Source organism: Crassostrea angulata, chromosome 3 (genome assembly GCF_025612915.1).
Source record: "Crassostrea angulata isolate pt1a10 chromosome 3, ASM2561291v2, whole genome shotgun sequence".
Lineage (NCBI taxonomy): Eukaryota > Metazoa > Mollusca > Bivalvia > Ostreida > Ostreidae > Magallana > Magallana angulata.
The window spans coordinates 52,068,656-52,080,632 of record NC_069113.1 but is presented as its reverse complement, the minus strand read 5'-3'; the positions used below and the strand labels follow the sequence as shown (position 1 = coordinate 52,080,632).

Genomic DNA, 11,977 nt, shown 5'->3' with positions numbered 1-11,977 from the left:
TTTTACTCAGAAATGTCTTATCAAGTCTTGTTTATTTCTTGCATCTGTAAGAAACTGACAGGGAAGCCTCACTCGCCCACAAGCAAGAGCAAAAGGATCGGTCAGAGACACCACCTTTCTCTTACTTGGGTATCAAGATCTGCTACTTACTGCCAGCAAAGCCCTTTCAAAATACTTGTTCATTGTCTCCTGCTTAAAATTCACCTGCAATAAAAATTCTTCTAGTCTATCCTATTAAGGTCTGAAATAAGACCTGGCATATGCATGTACAGAATGTAAAATATAGTTATGACACTATAAATATTCAACTCAATCTTACTTATCATAAAAAGAAAACAGTTTCCCCAATATTTTACTCAGAAATGTCTTATCAAGTCTTGTTTATTTCTTGCATCTGTAAGAAACTGACAGGGAAGCCTCACTCGCCCACAAGCAAGAGCAAAAGGATCAGTCAGAGACACCACCTTTCTCTTACTTGGGTATCAAGATCTGCAACTTACTGCCAGCAAAGCCCTTTCAAAACACTCTTGCATTGTCTCCTGTATATTTTTAACAACAAATTTTGTTCACTATAGAGCTAATTAAGCTAATTAATTATATAAGTGAAACTTGTATAAATATGTAGATTAAAATAACTTGAGATAAAAATTGTATTTTTTCCGTAAATTTTCTAGTCTACGCCCAAGTTTCAGGAACAAGCTCTGAAAGATATACATACAAAAAGTCCGGTATAACTGCCTAGATGTCCATAAAAACTACTCTTTACTCAATAAATTATCAAAAATCTAGTCTCTAACTCTTTACTTAGAACAAAAGAAACAAATTATGATAAAATATTCATTAAAATAACCACTTTATATCACTCATATATGTGATTAGTTTATAATTTGATCTACGATTTTAAACTTATACAAGCCTTTGACAGGGAAGCCTCACTCGCCCACAAGCAAGAGCAAAAGGATCGGTCAGAGACGCCACCTTTCTCTTACTTGGGTATCAAGATCTGCAACTAACTGCCAACAGAGCTCCCTTTAAAAATAAATAACTTCCTATTGTCTTCAGTTCTATTATGCTATAAAGATGTATGCACTAATTACTGGAAATAAACTTAAACATATTTGTAAATAAATTGAGATAAAAAAAAGTATGACTTGGTTACATGCCAATATGACAAAAATTGAAAATCATAATGGCCAAATTTAATCTGTAATTGATCAGCATAAAAAAAATTCAACAATAAAAAAATACACAATGAATATTCTTTTATATAACAGTATGAGTTGAACAAGTAATATCAGATCCTGTATTTAAAAAAATACCCAGCATATTTTTAGGTTCATCATACTACAACAATACATCAAGCTTTTTTGCAATGATTTTACAGTCATATCACATATTGAGCTTTGCAGTTCTCAAGAAGTGTTAAACAACTCTTTATACATGGATAATAAACCTACATCAAAATATGAACCTCTTGCGAGAAACAAAAATTGCCCATGGGACGGAGTTAACAATTTTATACAATCAACAATGTATATGTCAAAATGCTTGCATATCAGTAAAACCATATAATAACTTTCAGCTCAGGTGAGCTAATTATACATGACAGTAGCAACTCTTTTAAAAATCTCAAATGGCCCATTTCTGTTCATTTGATATATTTTCTGGTTTGTCTCTAGATGATTCTTTGTTGGTCCTTATACGTCTTATACTTTGCCTTTTTGAACATTTGGATTTCAGAGCAGAACTTTTGGTGTCCAATTAAACATTCGTCAGAGCACCACTTTAGAGATGTGATTTCATATATTGTGTCATCTTCCCAATCATTTTCATATTCTGATGACATCATCAAGTACTCGACAAGAAATACAGGTTCTACTTGTTTCTTTTTCTCCTCATCCCAGGAGGTCTTTTGTTTAAATACAGCCTGACAGCCTGTCTATAGTATAACTTCCACTTTCTACAACATATATACACACATAAATACACGTTTATACACACATATTGTCTTTAAAAAGCCAACATTGTAAAATGTTCAGGCTTTTCTTTTAAACTCCTCAGACAATTTATTTAAGCATTAAATCATTGTTTATTGAAAGAGGAGTAACAGGCGTTTGTGCATCATGAAAATTTGTCTGCACACACCATTGCAGTTATGAGACTTTATATTTCAAAAAACAAGAGATATTTGTGAAACACAATTGTCCCCTTCTTCCTTGGAGACCTATACAAAGAAATGAACGAAAAAGCAAATAATTGGGATTTTCCCATATCCAAGTCAAAAATTGCTCAATTAGACTCTAAATCAAACTTGACCAAAATATTATTATGATGAATCTGTGTGTCAAATTTCATATCAATAGGAGCAACCTCTGCGTTAAAGGAAATTGTTGGTGGACCGGCCGATCAACAACAGCAATGTAGTATTCCCTCCCTTGTCTGAAGGGGGCATAATAACAAGTATTTACATTTCTGTTAATTCTTGCCTTATCTGCAAATGCGATTTATACATCAAAACTCCTTATTAATATCAAAAGGTAAGTTAAATCATGGAACAGTCACTGTATATAATACAGCATAAATTAGAACTTCAATACAAGTTCATGATTTTGGCAGTTGTAAACGGGGACATTTGAACATATGTATGGTCTAGACTCTCAAAACATGCAGTGCATATAATTGGGCATACCCTTGTTTCCTTTGATACAGATCCATTCCTTTCTTGAAAGAATCGACTCTCTCCTTCCTTTATCTTGCATAGACAGGAAATATCTGTTTATTGCATCTAAAATATAACATTGCAACAAAAATTATAATATTATTTCTAAAGTTTTATTTAAATACAAAAGTGCGGGATCTGACAAACACAGGGTTCGACACTATCCGTTTTATGCATTAGTCCAGCCGGACTAGTGCCTGTTCATTTTAACTAGTCCGCAGGCAATTTTATGTGCCAATCAGAAATAAAAAAAAAAGCATTACCGTATTTGCCTTATATATAGTATGGAGTTTTTAAATAGCATTTGTAAGAAAGGGGTGCATAATATACACTATAATGTTTTTCTTACAGGTGTTGCACATGTTTAGTTGTATTGTGCTATGCAGTACATAGCAATGAGCTGCGTATTCACTATCTCTGTGTACTAGGTGTATGCCGCCATTACAGATGTTATAAATAGATCTATGCAAATTAGATCCAGGCTATGAGCTACCTTGTTCTTTTCATTGTCTAAGTTCTTTAAAAATCTGTTTAAAATAATAAGCAATTTATCACAAATTATTTAACGTAAAACAATTCATTTAAATTAAACAACTCGCAGGAGATTCGTTTCACCTTTATTTTTTTAAAACACATAAGCGTCCCTTTCGAAGCTGTTGTTGTGAACACGTGCGCTTGTAACCTATTAATTTTCTCGGACATCCCCTTACGGCAAAGAAATAATCAAGTCACCCATAATATCCTGCAATACCTCTTTTGTTTTCGCTCGGTAACTCTATAATCACTGCAATGTATCATATGCTAGATAATAAAAATACAGTCCGGGTTTTCCATTAAAATGTCGACAATCACACATTGTTAATTTACACATTTTTTAAGCAAAACTTTTTATTAGTTTGACCGGACAGACTAGACAGAAATTTTATTCATCCGTATGAAAATCTATTAGTCTGTGACTAACGGACTAAGGTTAGTGTCGAACCCTGCAAACAAAATTTTTTATTGGTGTGGTCTAAGTTATTAATTCTTTAAAAAGTTTTACTTCAATATTTGGTTTCCATCATCAGATTTCATTTTTCACTACAATCCTAGGGTAATTCCATGGGAGTATCCATCATGCACAGCAATCTGAAAGTATGCATTTACAAAATATCATACCAAGGCCATACAATTATATAGTTGCTGATATTGAGATAACTCCTCTCAATACGCTCCACATGTACATTACAGTATAAGCCTGTATAATACAATTAACAAAAATTTTAGATGTGTACAAATGATTGAATATATATTAATATACAAGCCAGTCACAACATTTATGCTTATCAAATATATGTATGTTATGTCTCAGCAATATTACATTCAAACATGCAAAAAAAAAAATCAGTAAGGTATACAGAACATCATGAGTTTTAGGTGTGGAAATCAGGTGTACAACAAAAATGAAAGGCTTTATCACCCAATTCTTTTATTTATTTTAGCCAAAGGCCAAAGCTTTGTAAAATGTTGTGTTCAGATGAAGCCTACTGTTTTAATTCCTGTTTTTTGTCAGAGAATATACCACACAATCCACTAGTTCTTAGCCCCCCCCCCCCCCAAACAAGATTCCAGCAAAACCTAATTCAAAAAACATTTCAACAAAAAGCTACAATAGATTAGTCATTGAAAAAAAAATCTGCAGCTTCAATTCAGTCATGAATTTTTTCAGGGCTGGGACGATACTTTACTTAGCAGATTTGGTACAAATCACGATACATGAGATGCGATATGATACATATCACGATACATTGCAACTTAATGAAAACATGAATAAGGGCTTAAAATTAATTGAATCTGTCTATGTATTACCACATGTCCAAAGTGATTTCATTATATTTAAAATGAACGTTGAACAATTTACAAATTACTTTCGTTTTGTATTCACTACTTTTCATAAACAAGTAATCCGAAAGTTTTCCACACTCCAGATTTAGCTTCGATTTGACAACTTTACGAGGTTTTCTGCCATTTTTGTACTTTCATATTAGGCGCACGGACTTAAAATAGCTGATATATGAAGCTCGGATATTTTTGGAAAATAAAAAAAAAAGTTCGTTACGGTATCGCTGTATTAATGGTAAATGTATCAATCCAAATACCGTCAAAGTATATACTGTGATGCACTGGTGTATTGTCCCATCCCTATATTTTTTTGCGGTTATATGTTAAAGATAGCAAATCAGACCAATATTTTATTGACATCAAATATACTTACATGTACTTCGCTGGGAACACATATTTTAACTTTCTTATTTCCTTTCTTTTGCGATGGATTACTTTCAGAGAGTATTTAGCGATGATTTCCTTCTGCCCCTCCAAGATTTTTTCCTGCTGAAACTCAATCTTTCTCAACTTGAAAAGAGGCCACGATGCTGGTCCTATTCATCAAAATAGTGAAAATAAATCAAAATACAGGCATTGAAGAGTTATTCTAGTCCTCAAAGGGGAATCAAGTCAAGTCGTACCCAAACCGACTCGTATACCCAAGCCGACTCTTAATCAATAGGTCACAGATTGTGACTATAATGGGTAGCAATTCTTGGTTAATAGCTACACTCTGTCCCGAGTTTTTTCTTCTTTCGCTTTTTCTTGATATTCTGATAATCATAAATACCTATGTGCTCAAATTATGTTCATCCTCAAAATAGATATGAAATATCTTCAGATTATCTGTTTTGAAACACCCCTTTGGCTTTTGCCCCTTCAGATCTCAATATACAACTCAAAATAGTCTATGGGGATTTTTCATTGCACCAGCCATGAAATAGCCTGGATAACATTGAAAAATTGTGCAAGGTATATATTCCAAGTGATTTCCAGATGGTGAAAAGATGTAGACATTTCCTATTATAAATTTCCGTAAGAAATTTATTTACCTTCCTGTGAACTTTTATGAGTGAAAAATGAATGGAGATATCTTGGATATATTTTCCATTTCATCGATTTCAACTGTACTTCTATTTGAGTGTAGGTGTATTTTTATAAAAAATCATCAAAAAGTGATGGAAGCAATAACTTGGGACAAATTATAATCAACATTGATTAAATTTGAAACTTGTGTGTTTAATCATTGCTCCCCCCCCCTCTCCATTCTCGAGTTTTTTTTATCATTTATTTTTAACTACATATGTTGATTTATGCTACATTTAAAAAACGCAATTAACGCAAAAGCTATGTAGAAATAAAATATATACCCCTGGTATAAAAAGCAAAGACTTTGCAATGTCAGCAGACACCATATTGTAAAATTTGACACCTCGCTAGGAAATCCTTAAATTATTTATACTTGTTTCTATCATATCGCTGGTTCTATGGTATCGCGGTATTTCTGTTTACTTATAGTAGCACGCGCTGAAATTGACATTTGACGTCGGAATATTTTTAGACATTGTAAACAGACACGTTAAACATTACTGAGGTATATACTCACAAAACATTAGTTTCTGGAAATATTTTCGTATCGATAGATTTTTTGACAAAATAATATAACTACCGCGATATCATAGGACGGGCTCATAACTGAAAAAGTACTGACCGGCTGGAAATGATGGTCTCTTTAATTTCATAAGGTGTCAAATGGTAAAAAAATAACTTGTGATTGTGTGGGGGGGGGGGGGGGGTGAATATGGGGGTTGGGGTCCCGTCCCCAAGCATCTGTGAGTACAAATACTTATACCGGTAGATAATATATGGTAATTTGATAATATGACATACCCGACAATATTTATTTAAATGAATATCAATATTAAAAAGTTATGACTGTGGGCATAATCATGTTATTTTAAGTTATTTTTCACTCGGACTATCCGACTATTTGATTACAAATCAGTTTGGTTACGAGTTGACTGTAATTCTTACAAGGGAAATAATCATGTTCACAAGGGGAAGTAACTATAAAATTACAAGAGCATGTGTTAATGGGACGCTTGTTTATCGATACCGTAATCACCACCATACCTATTAAACAACTGGTACTACTGGCCGGCGAACCTTTCTCCAAGGTGCTGCTACATGTAAGAACAGAAGTTGAGGCAAAGGACTGACCATGTGTGCCGTTGTGGGACTGTTTCGCCATCTTGTTTCTCACGAGCGCTCTACCTGCTTGACATGGTGGTGACTTTTTCTTCCCTTTCGGCACTTGACAATGGATGTATTCCTAAAGATTTCGTCGATGTACGAATCTGATGATTCATCAGTCCAAGAGCACTAAATTCTGATAGATCTACTTCGCTACTTCTCTCGAATCCGACATGTTATCTCAAACGCAGCTTGGCGGGTTCAGAATTCCCTCGATTTTTGATTGGCTTAATTTGATTCGCATGCGCGTAGAGGTTAAACAAACAAACTCTCTCTCTCTCTCTCTCTCTCTCTCTCTCTCTCTCTCTCTCTCTCTCTCTCTCTCATCCTGAATCTTTTTTACTTGCTTTGTGAGTTGTTTATTTTTTTACTACAAATCTTTCTTTGAAGTGATTAATTTAGTGGGGTTTTTTTTCGTCCCAAACCCCTTCCTCGTATACATGTAAGTTCAGAGCTGCAGCATATAATAATATTGGATGCTTTATAATATTTTGTCTGTTTGTATTAGTGTATAAACAATGTTTTATTCTAAATGAAAGATGTATTAATGGCACATTAATTATCACGTATATTTAATGCAAATCAAACTTAGTTAAACTTCAAGTATAAGCAAATTTACATATAAAGATCAAACTAAATTAATTAAATTATCATAGTTAGCCTATATATTTTTTCTATTAAACTTTATTATTCTTTTTTTGTATATTGTATCTAATCTACTTATATGTGTCTGAAAAAATAATCATTAGGATGTTTTGTGTTTACCGTCTCGAACCCCTCCCATGATTAAATCAGAACATAATATCAGATACTTTGATACATATAGACGATTTTGTGTATTTGCAATAATGAGTACGTAAACAACATTTTATTTTGTATAAAATAACATATTAATGACAAATTAATTATCATATATATTTCCTGAATACCAGAAACATTAATAAACTTTATGTATAAATGTATTTACGTATGAATGTCAATTTTCTTAAACGAAACGTATAATTTTTTCTATTAAACTACATTATTCTTGTTGTATATCGCATTAAATCTAATTATACTTTATTATAAAATCCAATCAAGTAAATGACATTATATTTTGCATATAATATAACGTTATACACAAATTATATTAAAAACAAGAAATATAATTTGGTAAACGAATCTATAAAATTATATTAAACGCGACTTTTCGTGCAGTGAAATGGTACAGTTTATCTACAGTAGTACAGTATTCCCAGAATCCCCTACTATGGAGTCGAGCATGCGCATTCCATTGAAAAGGACTAATGTAGTTGCTAGCGCTCGAGAGCGCTAGCAATTAATGTTTTTATTGTATAACGAATGCAAGCAAGTTATTGTGATAAAATATTGACAGTTTTAACATAACAGATTGGAAGTAAAGTTGTTTTGCTTTTATCAACATCAGCTGTGGAAAAAAAGTAACAATTACACACAAGGCAAGGGAAGAGTTCGTTCATTGTATTATGAATAAAATTAATATCTCAACTTTCGCACAATTTGTTAAAATCTTGATTGTAGTAAAATAGAGTGCCTTTTTACGTTTAAAATTTGTTTTTAATACAAGGGGTTCTCTCCTGATAACGTGTCGTCCTATGTGTTTAAAAACCCTTTCACAATTGGCACACGAGCAGAAGCGACTAAATATTCATACGACCAAAACATTTAGATATGGATCGTAAACTGTTGCCGAAGTAATCGCATATGAAAAAGTATTCGTACGAACTTTACGCAATCTTAAGCGACCGCTGTGCGATCTAAACGCATTAATTATGCGATATATCTTGCGTCCATATGCAATTGTTGTACAATGAAAGCGAGTATTGTAAGATAAAGCGCTAGGATCGCGTGAGTGATCAAGTGAATGGACAATTGAACGTTTGCCGGTAAGATTTGACGTTCGGTGCTCCTGCGATCCATGGTACAAATGTTCGTGCAAGTCAGAAAGGGTAAATATACCGGTATAAATGAAAATATATACATGTATAAGGGGTATAAAGAAACCCGCCAGACGGAGAGGAGGTATTGGTGCAGCAGCATTTATTGCCAATTGTGGTCCGGGAGATGTTTATACAGGGTAACTATACAATGGTAAAGTATTGTAAATTGAAGCTGATAGATCGTGTAAAGTTGCAAGCTTACACGAGACACGTTGAACAACAGTCTTATGGTTGCAAAACACACACATAGACAGCTGCGATTCATCTTAAGACCTTTAATTTGAAAATCGTGTACCAAGTCGAGTATATACAAAGTTGTATGACGTTCACGAGTACTAATGTTGGTGCGTTGCATTGCAATGACATGGATCGCATTCGGTCGCGTCTGAATACTGTGCATGGCCACTATTTTGAGGAGACTTAATGCGACTACTGAAACGAATGCGAAACATCGATTTATTTTTTTAATTTCTTAAATAAAAGAGTCGTTTATTTATTTTATATTATATAAATCGTCATGTTATGAAATGAAAAATTGTCTAAATAGGGTTACAAGAAAATGCCTTTGATTACATATATTGTAAAGTGGCCTTAGATATTCAATTGCCAGGAGATGCTTCGTTTGCTTAGACATTTAAACTGTCTATGAGAAACTCTAGAAAATCACCCCCGGGACAAGCGGAGGTCTTGATTTAAGAAGTGCTTGCTGATCTATATACCATGCAGCTATACTCTAAATCAGATCTGGCTGGTGAGTAGATTTCTTTGTAAAGAAGAGTAATTTTATCTCCGCCATCTCGAATTGTACCATCTTTAATAACATTATTGGAATGTTTTTCTCCAATTTTTTTTCTTTCAGACGGCCAGTAATATTTGATGTTCTGATAAAACACAATCCTTATATATACATTAGTATTCAATATTTCTTTATTTATTCATTAAAATTGTATGTAAAATATGTTGTGTTTTGATGATATAATAAATAAAATCGTATTCATTTTAGATATAATGATCATGAGTGCAATGGAATCAAAACGTTAGAACTGAGATACCTTAAGACATGCAGTTTCTCTGCTAAATATATTTTTTAGTATTGGTCAAATTATAAATGTTTAAAGTATACTAGATGTTACATTTGCTCAATATACTTCATACTTTTTAATTACAACAAAGAACATTTTTTGTTGTAATGAAGGATGTTTAAAAAGATATTAAAATTTCTCAAATTGAAATGATTTTAAATAATTTGCTCTTCAAAGACATTTCCGACATGGACCTGGATATCTGAAAAAAAATAATCTGTTCAAAAACAAGAGTCCAATCTAAAGTGTTTCAAAAAACAAATTGTTTAAAAACAAAAGCAATTCTGAAAAAACATGTTACGTACTAATACATTTCAAATACAAGTTTGTCGAGTAGAGCAAAATTAAGGGTTTATTTCTTTGCATTATTTGTATTTCTTTCTTGGCACTAAGGAATGCAATCTGGTATCGCCTACTGTGCTGCTTAGATGATGGATAACCTGTCATAGAAACAAATCAAAAGCCAACATACTTCTGTTTTATCAGCACACTGAATCCGTAAGATTGTAGTATCACCAAAAGTGTTCTTTGCGGATGTCATTTGTGCAAAATGGCGCTGTCAGAAAGACATGATTGATTAAAACTTAACCACGAAACAGGATAGAAGAGAAAGTGAAATTGACAACACAACAACACATATCGTTTGATCTAAGAGTAAGTAAACAACACGATGTGATGTCTGGCATGAATGTAGCAATGCGAATCCCTGGAACACATGATTGTTATTAAGGAAAATGTTTTATATCACGAAATTTCGGAGTACCTTTAATAACAATTATAGCAAAATACATCATGTTACAAAAGACGGTTTATAAAAAGTGATGATTATGATTTTATTACTTCTCTTAAGAAAAAAATCCTCATTTGAATTTATGTATCTTTTTTATTCTTGATTTATTCAGGATAAAGTAAATTCCGAGTAGGTTGGTCGTTTCAATTATATTCTATCATTTTACATACATCTATAATACGCATGCAGGTACTTAACGATCTAGTTAAGGACATGTTTCCATACGTTCAGAGGGACTCGTTGGATAATTGCAATCATTAATACCACAACACATTTAAGAGATACCATCGATTGCAGAGGATAGCTAATGCTGTTTCTTCATGCTCTTTTAAGTTTCTTCTCGATAAATCGATAATAAATCAGTCATAAACTTAAGAGTCTCAGCTGCATAAAAAACCGTTCTCCTTGTATTTTCATTGTATATTTGCGTTGTATTACGCCTTGTTTCCTAGGGAGAAAGCAGAAGTGTTTTCGCATATTTCATTTCTCAAAATTACCAAAACAAGTCCACATTTTACAAGGAAGTTCAAAACAAACTCCACAGAAAACTGAATACAAGAAGCCTTTTAACATATTTTTTCACGGACCGTAACAATCATAAAACAGATAGTGAAATGCTATATACTGAATCTTTCCCGCAGGACACCGATGGAGATCGTGCATTACGGTTCGTCACAAACTTTCACAAGATCAAGTAACTTCGGTATTGTTACAGTTCCATGTCACTGGTTCGTTACAAGTTGTTTTCTGTCATCATGAATAAAGTGCTCTGCAAAAAATCAAATCTTTATTGCAGTCGTATTTACAAACTGTTTGTTGCAAAGATACCAATACTGGAGATTTGTACAGAGCCAGCATTTTGCATTATACATTGGGATAGGACCGCACATTAAATTTATTTACCTACTTACTTGATCAGCATATTAAGTTAAGTAGCGGTCACATAGATGAAAGGACCCTTGTTGCATACGGTGAGGGCAAAGGCGGTCAAATACTCCATCGTTACTGATTACTTAATATTCAAAAACGATATAAAGGTATTACCGGTACAACAATGGTATCAAGTTCTGCTGGAACGACGCAGCAGAAAAAAGAACTGCAAATATATTTTTTGAGGAGAGATAGGTTTACTTTTACAGCCAGTTTTTACTATATACATGTAAACCGGATTCATCTAATTGAACGGAGATCAATCTCTTCAAAGGCAACACATCTACCTTGTATTGAGAATTATTAATGTTCTCCATTTTCGAAATAGGAAGTCGTAATCAGTATGTTAGCATCAAACACAGAGTCTGTATTCGTACACCTT

General features: G+C 33.1%; 1 long non-coding RNA gene across 1 annotated transcript; it reads right to left on the bottom strand.

Annotated features, from left to right (window-relative positions):
* Window positions 1-200: 200 nt before the first annotated feature.
* LOC128178786 (uncharacterized) lies at window positions 201-4,959 on the bottom strand. Its single transcript, XR_008242994.1, has 3 exons — window positions 4,627-4,959; window positions 3,762-3,847; window positions 201-2,785 (listed from the first exon to the last, which is right to left on the bottom strand). It is a non-coding gene; the product is annotated as an uncharacterized LOC128178786 (long non-coding RNA).
* Between the last annotated feature and the right edge of the window lie 7,018 nt (window positions 4,960-11,977).